The 13,779-nt window shown below is 37.1% G+C and overlaps 1 protein-coding gene and 1 non-coding gene across 4 annotated transcripts in view; one reads left to right on the top strand and one right to left on the bottom strand.

Annotated features, from left to right (window-relative positions):
- Positions 1-13,779, top strand: part of Fbxl7 (F-box and leucine rich repeat protein 7) — a 372,044-nt gene that overhangs the window by 263,873 nt on the left and 94,392 nt on the right. The gene's annotated exons all lie outside the window — the stretch shown is intronic.
- On the bottom strand, positions 3,943-4,049 carry LOC144367866 (U6 spliceosomal RNA). Its single transcript, XR_013427420.1, has one exon. It is a non-coding gene; the product is annotated as a U6 spliceosomal RNA (small nuclear RNA).

Raw genomic sequence — 13,779 nt, 5'->3', positions numbered from 1 at the left:
GGAGTGGTTTTCCTTATTTCCATTTCAGAGGTTTTGTTGCTGATATACAGGAATGCCTTTGATTTGTGCATGTTGATTTTATATCCTGCCACTTTGCTGAATTCATTTATTAACTCTAGCAGCTTCTTTGTAGATCCTTTTGGGTCTGTTAAGTAAATTATCATGTCATCTGCAAATAGCGATAATTTAATTTCTTCTTTTCCTATTTTTATGCCTTTAATTTCTTTTGTCTGTCTAATTGCTCTGGCTAGTACTTCGAGAACTAAATTGAATAGAAGTGGTGATAGAGGACATCCCTGTCTTGTTCCAGATTTTAGAGGGAATGCCTTCAGTTTTTCTCCGTTTAGGATGATGCTAGCCTGAGGTTTAGCATATATAGCTTTTACAATGTTGAGGTAAGTTCCTGATATCCCTAGTTTTTTAATGTTTTGAACATAAAGGGATGTTGTATTTTGTCAAATGCTTTTTCTGCATCTATCGAGATGATCATATGGTTCTTGTCTTTAAGCCTATTGATGTGGTGAATAGCATGTATTGATTTCCGTATATTGAACCAGCCTTGCATCCCAGGGATGAATCCTACTTGATCATGGTGCACAAGTTTTCTGATATGTTTTTGTATTCGATTCGCCAGAATTTTATTGAGAATTTTTGCATCCAAGTTCATTAGAGATATTGGTCTGTAGTTTTCTTTCTTTGAAGTGTCTTTGTCTGGTTTTGGGATCAGGGTGATGTTGGCCTCATAGAATGAATTTGGAAGAGCTCCTTCTTTTTCTATTTCTTGAAATAGTTTGAAAAGTATTGGTATTAGTTCTTCTTTGAAGGTTTTGTAGAACTCCGCTGTATACCCATCAGGTCCAGGGCTTTTCTTGGTTGGTAGTCTTTTGATGGCTTCTTCTATTTCTTCCTTTGTTATTGGTCTGTTTAAATTGTGTGTGTCTTCCTGTCTCAATCTGGGCAAATCATATGCCTTAAGAAATTTATCGATATCCTCGCTATCTTCTATTTTATTAGAATATAGGGTTTCAAAATACTTTCTAATTATCTTCTGTATTTCTGTAGTGTCGGTTGTGATATTGCCTTTTTCATCCCGAATATTAGTAATTTGAGTTCTCTCTCTTCTTCTTTTTGTTAGCATAGCTAAGGGCTTGTCTATCTTATTTATTTTTTCAAAGAACCAACTTTTAGTTTTATCAATTTTTTCAATGTTTTTTTTTGTTTCAATTTCGTTTATTTCTGCTCTAATTTTAATTATTTCTTGTCTTCTACTACAATTGCTGTTGTTTTGTTCTTCCTTTTCTAGGTTTTTGAGGTGTAGTGTGAGTTCATTTATTTGTTGGTTTTTTCTTTTTTTGATGAAAGAACTCCAGGATATGAATTTCCCTCTTAAAACTGCTTTCATTGTGTCCCATAGATTCCGGTATGTTGTGTCTGTATTATCATTTGACTCTAAGAATTTTTTTATCTCTTCCTTTATGTCTTCTGTAACCCATTGATCATTCAATAACATATTGTTCATTTTCCATGTGGTGTAGGATTTCTCCTTCCTTTTTTTATCATTGATTTCCAATTTCATTCCATTATGGTCAGATATGGTGCATGGTATTATCTCCACACTTTTATATTTACTAAGATTTGCCTTATGGCATAATATATGGTCTATTTTTGAGTAGGATCCATGTGCTGCTGAGAAGAACGTGTATCCACTTGATGATGGTTGGTATATTCTATATATGTCAGTTAGGTCTAGGTTATTGATTGTGCTGTTGAGTTCTATAGTTTCTTTATTCAGTTTTTGTCTAGAGGATCTGTCTAATGGCGAGAGCGGTGTGTTGAAGTCACCCGTAATTATTGTGTTATGGTCTATTTGACTCTTGAACTTGAGGAGCATTTGTTTTATGTAGATTGCAGCTCCATTGTTTGGTGCATACAAATTGATAATTGTTATGTCTTGTTGGTGGATGGTCCCTTTTAACAGTATATAGTGTCCTTCTTTATCCTTCTTAATTAACTTAGGTTTGAAGTTGATTTTATTTGATATGAGTATAGCCACTCCTGCTTGCTTCCGAGGGCCATGTGAGTGGTATGATTTTTCCCAACCTTTTACCTTCAGCCTGTGTATGTCTTTTCCTATCATATGAGTCTCCTGAAGGCAGCATATTGTTGGATTTGTTTTTTTGATCCAGGTTGCTAGCCTATGTCTCTTGATTGGTGAGTTTAGGCCATTAACATTTAAAGTTACAATTGAGATATGATTTGTACTTCCAGTCATGCTTCTTTATTTATTTATTTTAGTTTGGCTAGTTTTACTTTTTTTGGTTATTTTCCTCCTCCTTTACTGAGATACCTCTTGTTGTTAGTTTTGGGCACTATTTTTCAATTCCTCTTCTTGTAGTATATTGCTCAGAATGCTTTGCAGTGCTGGTTTTCTTGCTGCAAATTCTTTTAGCTTTTGTTTATCGTGAAAGATTTTAATTTCGTTGTCAAATCTGAAGCTCAATTTTGCTGGATACAGTATTCTTGGTTGAAATCCATTATTTTTCAGCGTTTGAAATACATTGTTCCAGGATCTTCTCGCTTTCAAAGTCTGTGCTGAGAAATCAGTCGTTAACCTAATTGGTTTACCCCTGAATGTAATCTGTCTCTTTTCTCTGGTAGCTTTTAATATTCTCTCCTTGTCCTGTATGTTGGCTATCTTCATAATTATGTGTCTTGGAGTTGGTCTATTATAGTTTTGAATGTTTGGGGTCCTGTAGGCTTCCAGGATTTGGCAATCCATTCCATCTTTCATCTCTGGGAAGTTTTCTACAATTATTTCATTTAATATGCTGTCCATTCCTTTGGTTTGAATCTCTGTGCCTTCTTCTATCCCGATGACTCTCAAATTTGGTTTTTTAATGACATCCCATATCTCTTGAATAGATTGCTCATGGGATTTAAGCATCTTTTCTGTGTTGACTATACTCTTTTCAAGTTGATAAACCTTGTCTTCATTATCTGATGTTCTGACTTCTACTTGATCAAGTCTATTTGTAATATTCTCGTTTGAGTTTTTAATTTGGTTTATAGTTTCCTGCAATTCTAGGATTATAGTTTGATTCTTTTTTAAGATCTCTATCTCCTGGTAGAGCTCATTCTTTGCCATTTGAATTTGTTTGTTTAATTCATTTTCATAATATATTTTTATTGCTTGGACTTGCTGTCTCATGTCTTCTCTAATATTCCTTTCCATTTGAGTTAGGTATGCCTTGAGTTCTTTCCCTATCCCTGCTTCTGATGTTTCTATGTCCTCTTGTAGAATTAAGTTGTCTTGCATTGTTTGTACTCCTTTTTTCCCTTGTTTTCTCATGTTGTCCCCGTTGCTTTCCAGCTCTATTTGATTGTCGTGTTTCTACTCTCTTCTATAGATTTGTTTTGGTTCTGTTTTACTCTGATGCCTCTCCTTAGTGTTGTTAAACTATGCCTGCTGACGTGGATTCCACTGTGAAGGAAGATCCGACGTCCCAGCTCCAGTGACGACACTACTTTGCTATGACCGGCCCCAGTTCCTTGCCTGGGTGTCCTGATGAGGTGGTGTGACTGGACTGTCTCTGTTTGATTTCAGCTCCCAGTCGCGGCAGGCAGGCGGTCTCTAGCCGCCCAGTATCACAGGCCGCGGGCGGGTGATCGGTCACCTGCGGCCGGGTGTTCTCCTACCGCCCAGCTATGCGGGCAGTGGGTGAACTGTCGCCGGCGGGCCTGCAATTTCCAGCTGCCCAGTCTTGAGGGCCTTGCCTCTAGCTTCCTGGTTTCTCCTGCTAGCCTTCTGTAGCCGCAGGGCAGGCCGCATGAATCAGTGGGCCTGGATCTCCGGGGTCCCACAGTTGGCAATTGGGATCCCAGGCACTCTGTCCTTTGGATTTTTCCTGCTTGCCCCACCCCCAGCTCTAGCTAGACAGATTTAAAAATATGGAACGCTTCACGAATTTGCGTGTCATCCTTGCGCAGGGGCCATGCTAATCTTCTCTGTATCGTTCCAATTTTAGTATATGTGCTGCCGAAGCGAGCACATCGCTGTCTCTTAATATCACAAATTTGGGCTTCACCAAACCACCCTGTGTTGTTTTCTTCATCTGTTGACAGATTTTTGTATCTATTGATCACTCTACTTAAACCCATAGACACAGGACAGCATGTAGTTCTTTGCTCTGTTTTTAGTGCCTTGGGCTGTACCTAACCCATTTGATGAGTATCTGTGGATCAGGTTTTATGCTTAGACTTTGGAAATCGGCCACAAAAATGTTTGACCAATATTTTGTTCCTAAATGTATCACAAACATGACATTGACTTCCTAATTTCATGGACACTTAGCTACGTAACAACGAATTTGAGTCATTGCTCTGTATTACCCGAAGTCAACATTGGCATTGTTCATAAATGCTTTATCCTTTTCTTGAAGACAACATTTTCTTCTGTTAAGCCTTTAAAAAACAAAACGAAAGAAAGGAAAGGAGAGCCTTAGCAAATGAGGATTGAGGGAAACTCAAATCAATTTGCATGAATCCAAGCATAGAGGACCTTGCTATAAATTTCACATTGAAGTTGGGGATTGATGTATTATGCCAAATCAAAAACTATTTTTCTTCTTATATTCTCCCTTTCCTCCTGCCTCCCCTCTCCCTTACCTTCTGTACTTCAGGGTCCCCTAATGGTTTAGGATAGGTCACATTTTATACAATTGTAGATGGGATATTTTACCAGACGACCTAATTTTTTTCCTCCAGAGTCTTTACAAGTTCCCTTACAAATAAATAAGGAGGATGGATTTTAATAGTATCTGTTTCTCCTGCCTCTGTTCGTTTGTTGCTTGCATTCACAAACCTGTCCCTTTACCAGTACAGGTCAGGCACCCAAGTTGATGTGCAGGGATCATACTCAAGGGAAGACCTCAGACATTCCACAGCTGCCCATCAAAACACTGTTTCATGTGTCTGAGTCCTAATCTCCTCTTCTTATAAAGACACCAGTCGTGATTGATGGGGGCTCACTCTAATGACTGTTTTAACCTTTATTACCTTTTCAAAACGCCATCTCCAAACACAGGGATGTTGTGAGGTACTAGGAGTTTATTATGAATTCTGAGGGGACACTGTTCAGCCCAACACAACCCTATAGGGACTAGGATACACAAAGATGTTGTGCTGGATTCCATAGTGTGACTTATCATCTGTGGGCTAATGGGGACAGATATCGCTTTTATATCTTAAAATGTTACTCTTCTCAAATAGATATCCACAGTATTTAAACTTGGTATCCACAAATACTCTACATTCTGAAGCTAAAGTAAATAGCATATTAAAACATAATTCCTCCATTATTGTGTTTTGAATGTTTTATGAATTTAACCTAAGATCTACCTATGGGCTGAGTAGCCACTGTGGCTCTTATAATGACATCTCATTACAAAGTCCTTTGAAAAAATATGTCATCAGAGCCATTAAGAACTTTATGAGAACTTTTTTCTTTTCTAAATAAGTATAGGTCCCCAAAGGAACTAGTAAGCCTTCAGGTCACTGAATATCAGCTATAATAAATTCCTGCAGAAAAATAATCCATTTAGGGAAAAAAAAAGGTATATCAATCATAGGATTTTTAAAAGAAAGTTAAGTCCTTTATAATAACTTAAAGAATTAATGGGATTTACTTAAGAATTTGTTTACAACAATAATCCTATTTCTGTGGACATAAAATATATTATTTCACTTTTACTAATTTATCATAAATTAAAAATTCTTTAAGCATTGGAAGAGTTGGAAGGCTCATATCCCTTTCTTAGACTGTGGATAAAAAAGAAGTGAAGATTGATTTTTTTTTTTGTATAGCCCTTTATATTTCTCAAAGTGACCTGCTTTATAAACCTCATATTCACAAAATTAAATTTTGTAAGTGATAGGTTTCTTTGTGATCATCTAATACAAGCCTATAATTTAGAAATGTATCAAATAAGACCCCTTAAATTCAAAATTACTCAAAGTACACATTGAACAATTTAACATAAATATTTAAAAACTTAAAATATCTGCTTCATTTGTTCTAATAGTTCTTCAGTTCACTTGTTTATAGCATAACAACTCATTGTTTTTATTCTCTGAAATAATGTAAGATCTGGCACTTTGAGGTTTGTTGCTTCTTAAGTCAAATCAGAAAAAAAACCAAAAACAAAACAAAACAAAAAAAAATTCTCATTCACTCCCAATGTATTCTGCTTCAATTTGCTCTGACCAATGTAAAACAAAAATGAAAATAAAGATATTTAGGCACAGCCTAAAAGAAAATAGATTCAATAATCTAAAAATATTGTTTTAAAATAATTACAAAATTAGGAAGTTAGGAACACATGAGCAGGCATTTAGAATTTTTCAGTTCCATTAGGGCAATATTGGTTTATCTTCACTGGGGCACAGTTGGGAGTGGGGGCATTTTGATAATTATCTGGTGGGGATATCCAAGATACTTTTCCTGACTATCTTGGATGTATGTTCACCCTGATCTTTATGAAACAGCCCCACAGAGAACCAGGAGACAAACTGAACCAGTCATAAGTTGTGGGATATGACACTGAAAAGTGAGAGCTCACGCAGGGGTGGAAGTAGCTCTTGCCTTGGGAAAGTGGCGGAAGCCCATCCGAGGGAGTGGGCAGCTGAGCTCCTGTCTCCTCCCTCTGACTCTCAGGGAGCCTTCCTCAGGCTGCCCTTCCATCCTTCGAGCACTGTCCAGTAGGCTGTCCCGCGAGGCTTCTTCCATGTCTATAATCTGGTAGAATTCCCAAATTCTAGACGGTTGTTAGATGTACCCTCAAGCTGCCTCCAAGTGTGTGTTGTGTTGTATGAAAGCTTTCTCTTCATAGTGAACTGCAATCTGATGTGTAAACCTGCTGTCATGGGCTCTTGGAACGAGGAGTTGTGTCTCAGCCAGTCACAAAGGGGACTACTGCTGTAATCATGAGCTGGCACCAGTGGGTTCTCTTTACTCTCTCCATTTTCTGAATGTCCCCTCCCTTTCTCTGGCTGTCAGTATGGTCTGACATGGAATAAGGAGGAGCATTCTGAACCACTTGCAGATCAGAGTGCTGCCCAGTTCTAGAATCACAAGTACAGCCAATTAATTACAAAAGTGGATTTGTCATAGTGTTCTTTTGTAACATACTAAATGATATACATTATAATGAGAAGGGAAAGATGAGCATTTTGACACAGTGAGACACTGGGCTGGTACGTGGAGTTAGGCTTCCGTGCCTCTTGGGGATCCTCTGTGTGCTTCAGCCTGCCCACCCTATTGTGTGTACCGGGGAGGAGAAGACAATCCATCGCTATGCTTGTAGGAATCCCAGGGAACTGGACATGGTCCATGCCAGTCAGAGAGGTCACCAGTGGGCAAATCACAGCACATTCTGATGATGTGGAGGTGAGAGTGTTATAAATTGAGTTTTCTAACAATACTAAACAGCATTCCTGTTTCGAAGGTTAAAACGCTAACTAATTCTAAACAAATTTTCCCTAACAGGTATATGACCTCTAACACTTGGTTTTCCTTTATATTTCTGAGCAAGTTATCATAAACTGAACTTCCAAACTCTCAAGCATCATTTCTAGAAACAGCTCCCATTTACTTCTTATAATCATAAGCCACACGGATTGTGGATTTTTGTCTATTGACACCACGTGGATGACTCTCTTTCCCACTGTGTCCCCTGACATCTTGGAGTCAGTCCTTTAGGACCTATTAGAGTGAAAGATGACAGATGGGCCCTGAGAATAGTGGCAGACAGGATGTAGGCTCTGCCCCATCCTCTTCCCCTAACTAGAACCCAACACATACAGAACAATTACAGCTCAATAGGCTTTAAGAGATATCTGTCCCAAGTGGACCATTCCCAGTGGTGACCCTCCACCTGAGCTTCCCTTTTCTGTTAAAGCTTTCTTGCTACACACAGTAAGCACCTGTACTCTGTGGATCGTCATTGCTTAGCTGTGTCCTGATGTACTACAGGGACTCAGTGTGCAGAATCTAATTATGGCACATTGTGAGCCTATGTAAGCACATTCATTTTTTGTAAACCACTGTCCTTCAGAATTCACACGGGAACCTCTTTAAAAGTCTGCTGTTGTTTAATACATTATTTTGCTCATGGCGGATTTTTGAAGACAAGTGGATACTATTTTCACCCAACGAACCATCCAAACCCCAGCTATTTTCTTTAAGAGGACCGAGCAAAAAGAGTTGCTTTCTCTTGATATTAAACCATTAATATTGATTTAACTATACAGAAATATTTGTTAGTATTCCTCCCCAAATTGTCATAGTTCAAAGTTGCTAAACAACAAAAATATTGTGCTTATATGTCTCTGTATCACAAACGTCCTAAAAGTATATTCTAATGGAACGTGATGTGTGCCTATTTTTTGAGCCTGTATGAAGATGATTATTTAAATGGTAACTTGAAGGTGATTTGCCTCAAAGCTTGCAGACTACCCACGGGTTTCCCTCTCATCTGTTCTATTCTGGTGGCTAAGGGTGCAGGATCTGGGACTCCAGGGACCTAGGTTGGACTCCTAATTGCTTAGCCTCCCTCACATTCATTTCTTCTTACTAAAAATTGAAAAACAGAAGTACCCAATAATAGAACTAACTTCATCGGGCTGCTACATAGATTAAATTTAATAGGGCATTTAAGATTTTAGCACCAAGCATAATACAGATTGAACCTTCAGTACTTCTTAGCCAATAACATTATCACCACTAGAGTCTTAAAGAAACCCCTGTCACTCAAATAATCATTTGTATATACAAATACTTCACATTCCTGGAAAGTATAAATCATTTTAAAGGAAAAAAAGAAAGTTTTAGAGATTTTGATAGAAGAACAAAAAGACTGCAAAAATAGAGAGAATGGGACTATTCTGTTAAACAGTAAATAGAATGGAATCATTTAGGTTAAGAAGGAAAAGAAGGGCTGGGGATGTGGCTCAAGGCGTAGCGCGCTCGCCTGGCATGTGTGCGGCCCGGGTTGGATCCTCAGCACCACATACAAACAAAGATGTTGTGTCCGCTGAAAATTAAAAAATAAATATTAAAATTCTCTCTCTCTCTCTCTCTCTCTCTCTCTCTCTCTCAAAAAAAAAAAAAAGAAGGAAAAGAAAATATGAGGAAAGATGACTTGGAAATAATTTTTATTTTTCATAAATAAGGAAATGTTAGCATGCCCATTGGAACACAGCATCTGAGTGTTACGGTATTTTGTCAACCTAAGCTACAAATCCTACCTTTTCCCCTATCGACGTAAGTGACAGTGCTCTTGACAGGGACACTGTGAATCCAGACCCCCAGAATTTCTTTGGAAACACAAAATATTTTGTTGAATAATTTAGCAAATTGAACTCTAGTCAATTTTGGTTTGGTAATTACTTCTATGTAATTTAAACATGTATCACTAATGAAATCAGATGATAATGATCCTTTTCTTCCTTTTCTGTAAAAAATTATTAATAAAGGAAAATATTTTAAATTGAAATGTCTCTCACTTCTTAATTTGTTCATCTCTCTACCCAAATATTATTGAGAAAGTGAATAAGAGGCACCATTGGATAATATTCACCCATGAATCTTGTTTAGTATTAATTATCATATATGGAATGCAGATTTGAATAGAATGTGACCACTCCAATTAGAAACTTTCCTTGTATCACTGTTTTATCTGCCTTAAACTTGTCCAACAGAGACTGATATTTTGAATAGTTGAGTTGTCATTATATTTTTTCTTTTACAATATTTAACCAAAACTGAAATGAAATAATAACAATATTTATTTAATACCATTCCCAATTCTAAAATTCTGGACTCAGTTCTACTGTTTATTTTGTGTTTTTATTATTTATTACAGATCTTGGTTCCTCATAAGCACTTAACAAATCTTTCCAATAAAACAATCCAATGAAATGTAGATATACAACCATTACAACTTCATTTTTACCTTTTCATCTTTCTTAACAAAACAGAAACACACAAACTGATGCTTTGCAATTTTTTTAAATTTTTTGGTTAATAGGAGCAGACATTCTCATCTTTTTTTTTAAGTTGTAGATGGACACAATAACTTTATTTTATTTATGTAGTTTTATATGGTGCTAAGGATCGAACCCAGTGCCTCACATGTGCTAGGCAAGTGCTCTACCACTGAGACACAACTCCAATTTTTTGAAACATTGCAGATTATCTTTAAACATACAATTACAAGCCTGTAAGATATTATGATCCTTACAATTATTAACTGTACTTCTAATCACAGTGGCTCCTATGAGCAAATGCAAAGATAAGATAAGCCATAGGTTTTTCATGCTTCTGTCTACACTTCTCTGTAATTACAGGGACATTTTGCTGTGAGATGGTGTTCTGTTCTGATGATTCTTTAAAGTGTGTGTATGAGTCTGCTTGAGCTGCTATAACAAGGTACCACAGACTAGGTGGTTTAAATAATGGAAGTATATTTTCTCCCACTTTTGGAGCTAGAAGTTCAAGAGCAAGGCAGGGTTGGTTTCTCTGAAACCTCTGTCTTTGGCTTGTAGATGGTTATCTTCTCCTGTGTCTTCACATGGACTTCTTCCTATGTGTGTCTGTGACTGAATTTCTACTTCTTATAATTAAATAAATAATAAGAAAAGCAACAACAAAAACAAAAAAACACTAGACATATTGGGTTAGGGCCCACCCTAAGACCTCAAGACCTCCTTCTAACTGAATGCCCTTTAAAGACTCTATCTATAAACACAGTCATATTCAGAGGTACTGGGGATTAGGACTTAATATGTATTGGGGGGAAGAAATGCAGTTCAGCCTATAACAGTTTTTCATGAAAAGTCTTCCATGACCAGACTGGTCTGAGAAGTGCTTGCTGAGACCAAATCATTTAGTATGCTACTACATGAGGAATCTCCAAGAGAAAACTACACGATCCTGAGTTTGCCAAAACAGCAACAATGACAAAAAGCCCTCTCTTGTCCAAAACCCCATACCTTTAACATCCCAATATCTTTCTTGGTGTGCCAGCTGGATGAATCTCAGCAGTGCCCAGTGCTGTGAGTAGCCCTGCTTTCAAGTGTTCTCTTTAAAGGCTGCTGATTGGCCTCTGCCTCGTCCTAAGCAACCCACCAGTGAGTCCTGTCTCTCATGAACAACTGTTTCCAACTCCATATGGTCTCCAAAATGCACTCTTAATTTGACACAGGATTTTTTTTTAGGTATTTCATAACCGCATTCAATCAAGACTTTACCTTTTTACATTCTACCAACTGGTTAGTACCAGTTTTTCCACCAACCTCCTCTCTCCAGTTTTGGAGGTATCTTTCTAATCTCTCCCTGTAAGGACTGGCATAATGCTTTTTGCAGCTAATTATCTCTTGTTTGCAGGGAATGAAGAAAAGGAGGGATGCAATGTAATGTCACTTAGAGGCAAGGAAACATAAACTTACAACTTTGAATAAGATTTCAATGCAGAATAGCTGTCCAACCTCCATGGAAACAGAATTCTTTATTGGACTCATTATACGGGCAAACTTGCTAAGCTCTTTAGGATGTTAGTGCCTTTAATGAAATGACGATGTTAGCAACTTTGTCTGAACTATTGCATATTTACAGTGGGTCCTCAGTGGAGCGGGCCCTGTGAATTAATCCCTATTTAATGAGAAATATTTGAAGGTGATGAGAGTCATCTGCTGCTGATGGGAAAACTTTGCTTTGATAGATTATTTTTGGAACATTAAAGTCTACTCCATCTAGATACTTGACTATTTAGGAGGAGGATAATTTTTTGAGAGATTGAAATAAAATATGGGATTTATACTCGATTATTTTCATCACCTATAAAATGTTCTGTATTTCCTTTAAGGGGTTTAAAATTTTACACTTTCTTGCTTTCATCAAACCTCAGTAGCCTGCCCTAAATCAAATGGCTAGATATTGAGTTTTGGCCAAAGGGTCTTTTTTTTAGTAAGGTGATAGCCAATGGCTGCATTTGAGAAAATGTAATTTATTTTAGATTAATTTTCAATATATGTTTCATTTCAAACTGTCTGGTGAGAGCTATGAAAATATATTTATATGTGAAAAGTGCTGCTGGATTCTCACCAACATGATGCAAATTTTCCACGTTCATGTCATGACTTAGATATAAAGTATAATTAAAATATGTTCAGGTATCTGGATAGGTTTGGATGCTCAAAAATAAATTATTGTAATAAAACTGTTATCATTTCCCTATGCTTGATCTCATTACTGTTAGAAAGCATTTTGAGATTAAATGGTGGAAATAAATGACCAAAGTAATTTTTGACTTATGCTGCTTTTTTTCTGTTCCTAGATATATAAAGTATTTAACCTCTTAATGAACTTTTTACATGTAAATTTGAAAGACTTCATGGGTGTGTGATAGTGGGTAGAAAGGTAAAAATTCATCAACATTTCTCTTTAGAAATGGTTAACCCTCCTCATTCTGTGACATGCTTTTAGAATCTGTTCACCTGCAAAGATTTTGCCTTTTTTCATCCAGTGGACACGCAGCTAATTTGATAGCCAAGTCCTGATATAACCATGGCAATAAAGCAGGATGACTTAATGATAAAACTATTGGATCTGATATTAACTGGCAATAAGTAAAGTCCTGACCCTTTTCTGGACACAACTTCTTCTTCTGTGAGAGGAGAAGACTTCAATTTCTTTGCTGTTTTGCATTGGCACCACACCCAAACCAAAAAAAAAAAAAAAAAAAAGACTTCTTCATTCTATTGCATCATAAGTATTTGGCATGTTTTAGATGCCACCCTTAAGTTCAAAGTTGATTTAAAGTTCTTGCATTGCAGCTGTTCATATTTTCATTTTAAAGGCACCAAAATTGACAATCTTTATGTATGATGATTGTGCTAAGGATTTGCTATGAAAGTAAAACATAATTCCATAAAAAAACAAACTTTATTAAAAAAAATTAAAAGAACAAACAAGTACATCCTAATTTCTCTATAGCTTGTTTTCATTCCTTAGTTCAAGAGAAGTTTGTGAGGTCATCAGTTGTTAGATTTAGAGTCTAAAGACCCAAGTCAGGACTTAGTACTGCTTGCACACTTTGGGCAGAGCATTGGCTTTGACAGAACCTCAGCTTTGTCATCTGCAAAATGGGAGTGAAATCCTCCACAACAATCATTGTGGTGCCACTGATAGGTAGATGCTTCCTAGGGAACAGATACACTTTTAGAAGGAAAGTGATATATATGATGGAGAGCTTCTTTTCTAAATGTGACTTTGCTGATTTGAGAAAGAGAGAGAGAGAGAGAGAGAGAGAGAGAGAGAGAGAGAGAGAGAGAGAGAGAGAGAATTGATTATTCACTTTTGCCTTGATGGCCATCCCTGACCAGCTGGAAAAATCTTCTATGTTAGTAGAAGGAGAATAGGAGAATTTAGAATTGGCATATGAGAGTAGATATTACATAGATTAAAGTTTAGAGACTAGAATGTAGAGAGTGGATACTAGCTGAGTGCCCAAGAAACAAAGGCAAAAGAGGGCATGTGTCTCTGTTTCTCCTTCAAATATTGTGTGTCCCTTGGAGTAGCTCTATACAGCAGAGAGTCTCCTAGAGCTCAAGAGGCAGAGTGTGATGGGAGCTGGGTCCCAGCAGCCTTACTGTACAGGAGACATATCTGCCCATATAAATTGCTAGCACCATTCAATTCTAGCACAAAGCATGTAAGGGCGC

Source organism: Ictidomys tridecemlineatus, chromosome 1 (assembly GCF_052094955.1).
Source record: "Ictidomys tridecemlineatus isolate mIctTri1 chromosome 1, mIctTri1.hap1, whole genome shotgun sequence".
NCBI lineage: Eukaryota > Metazoa > Chordata > Mammalia > Rodentia > Sciuridae > Ictidomys > Ictidomys tridecemlineatus.
The sequence above is the reverse complement of the archived record's forward strand: the minus strand, read 5'-3'. Positions and strand labels throughout refer to the sequence as shown.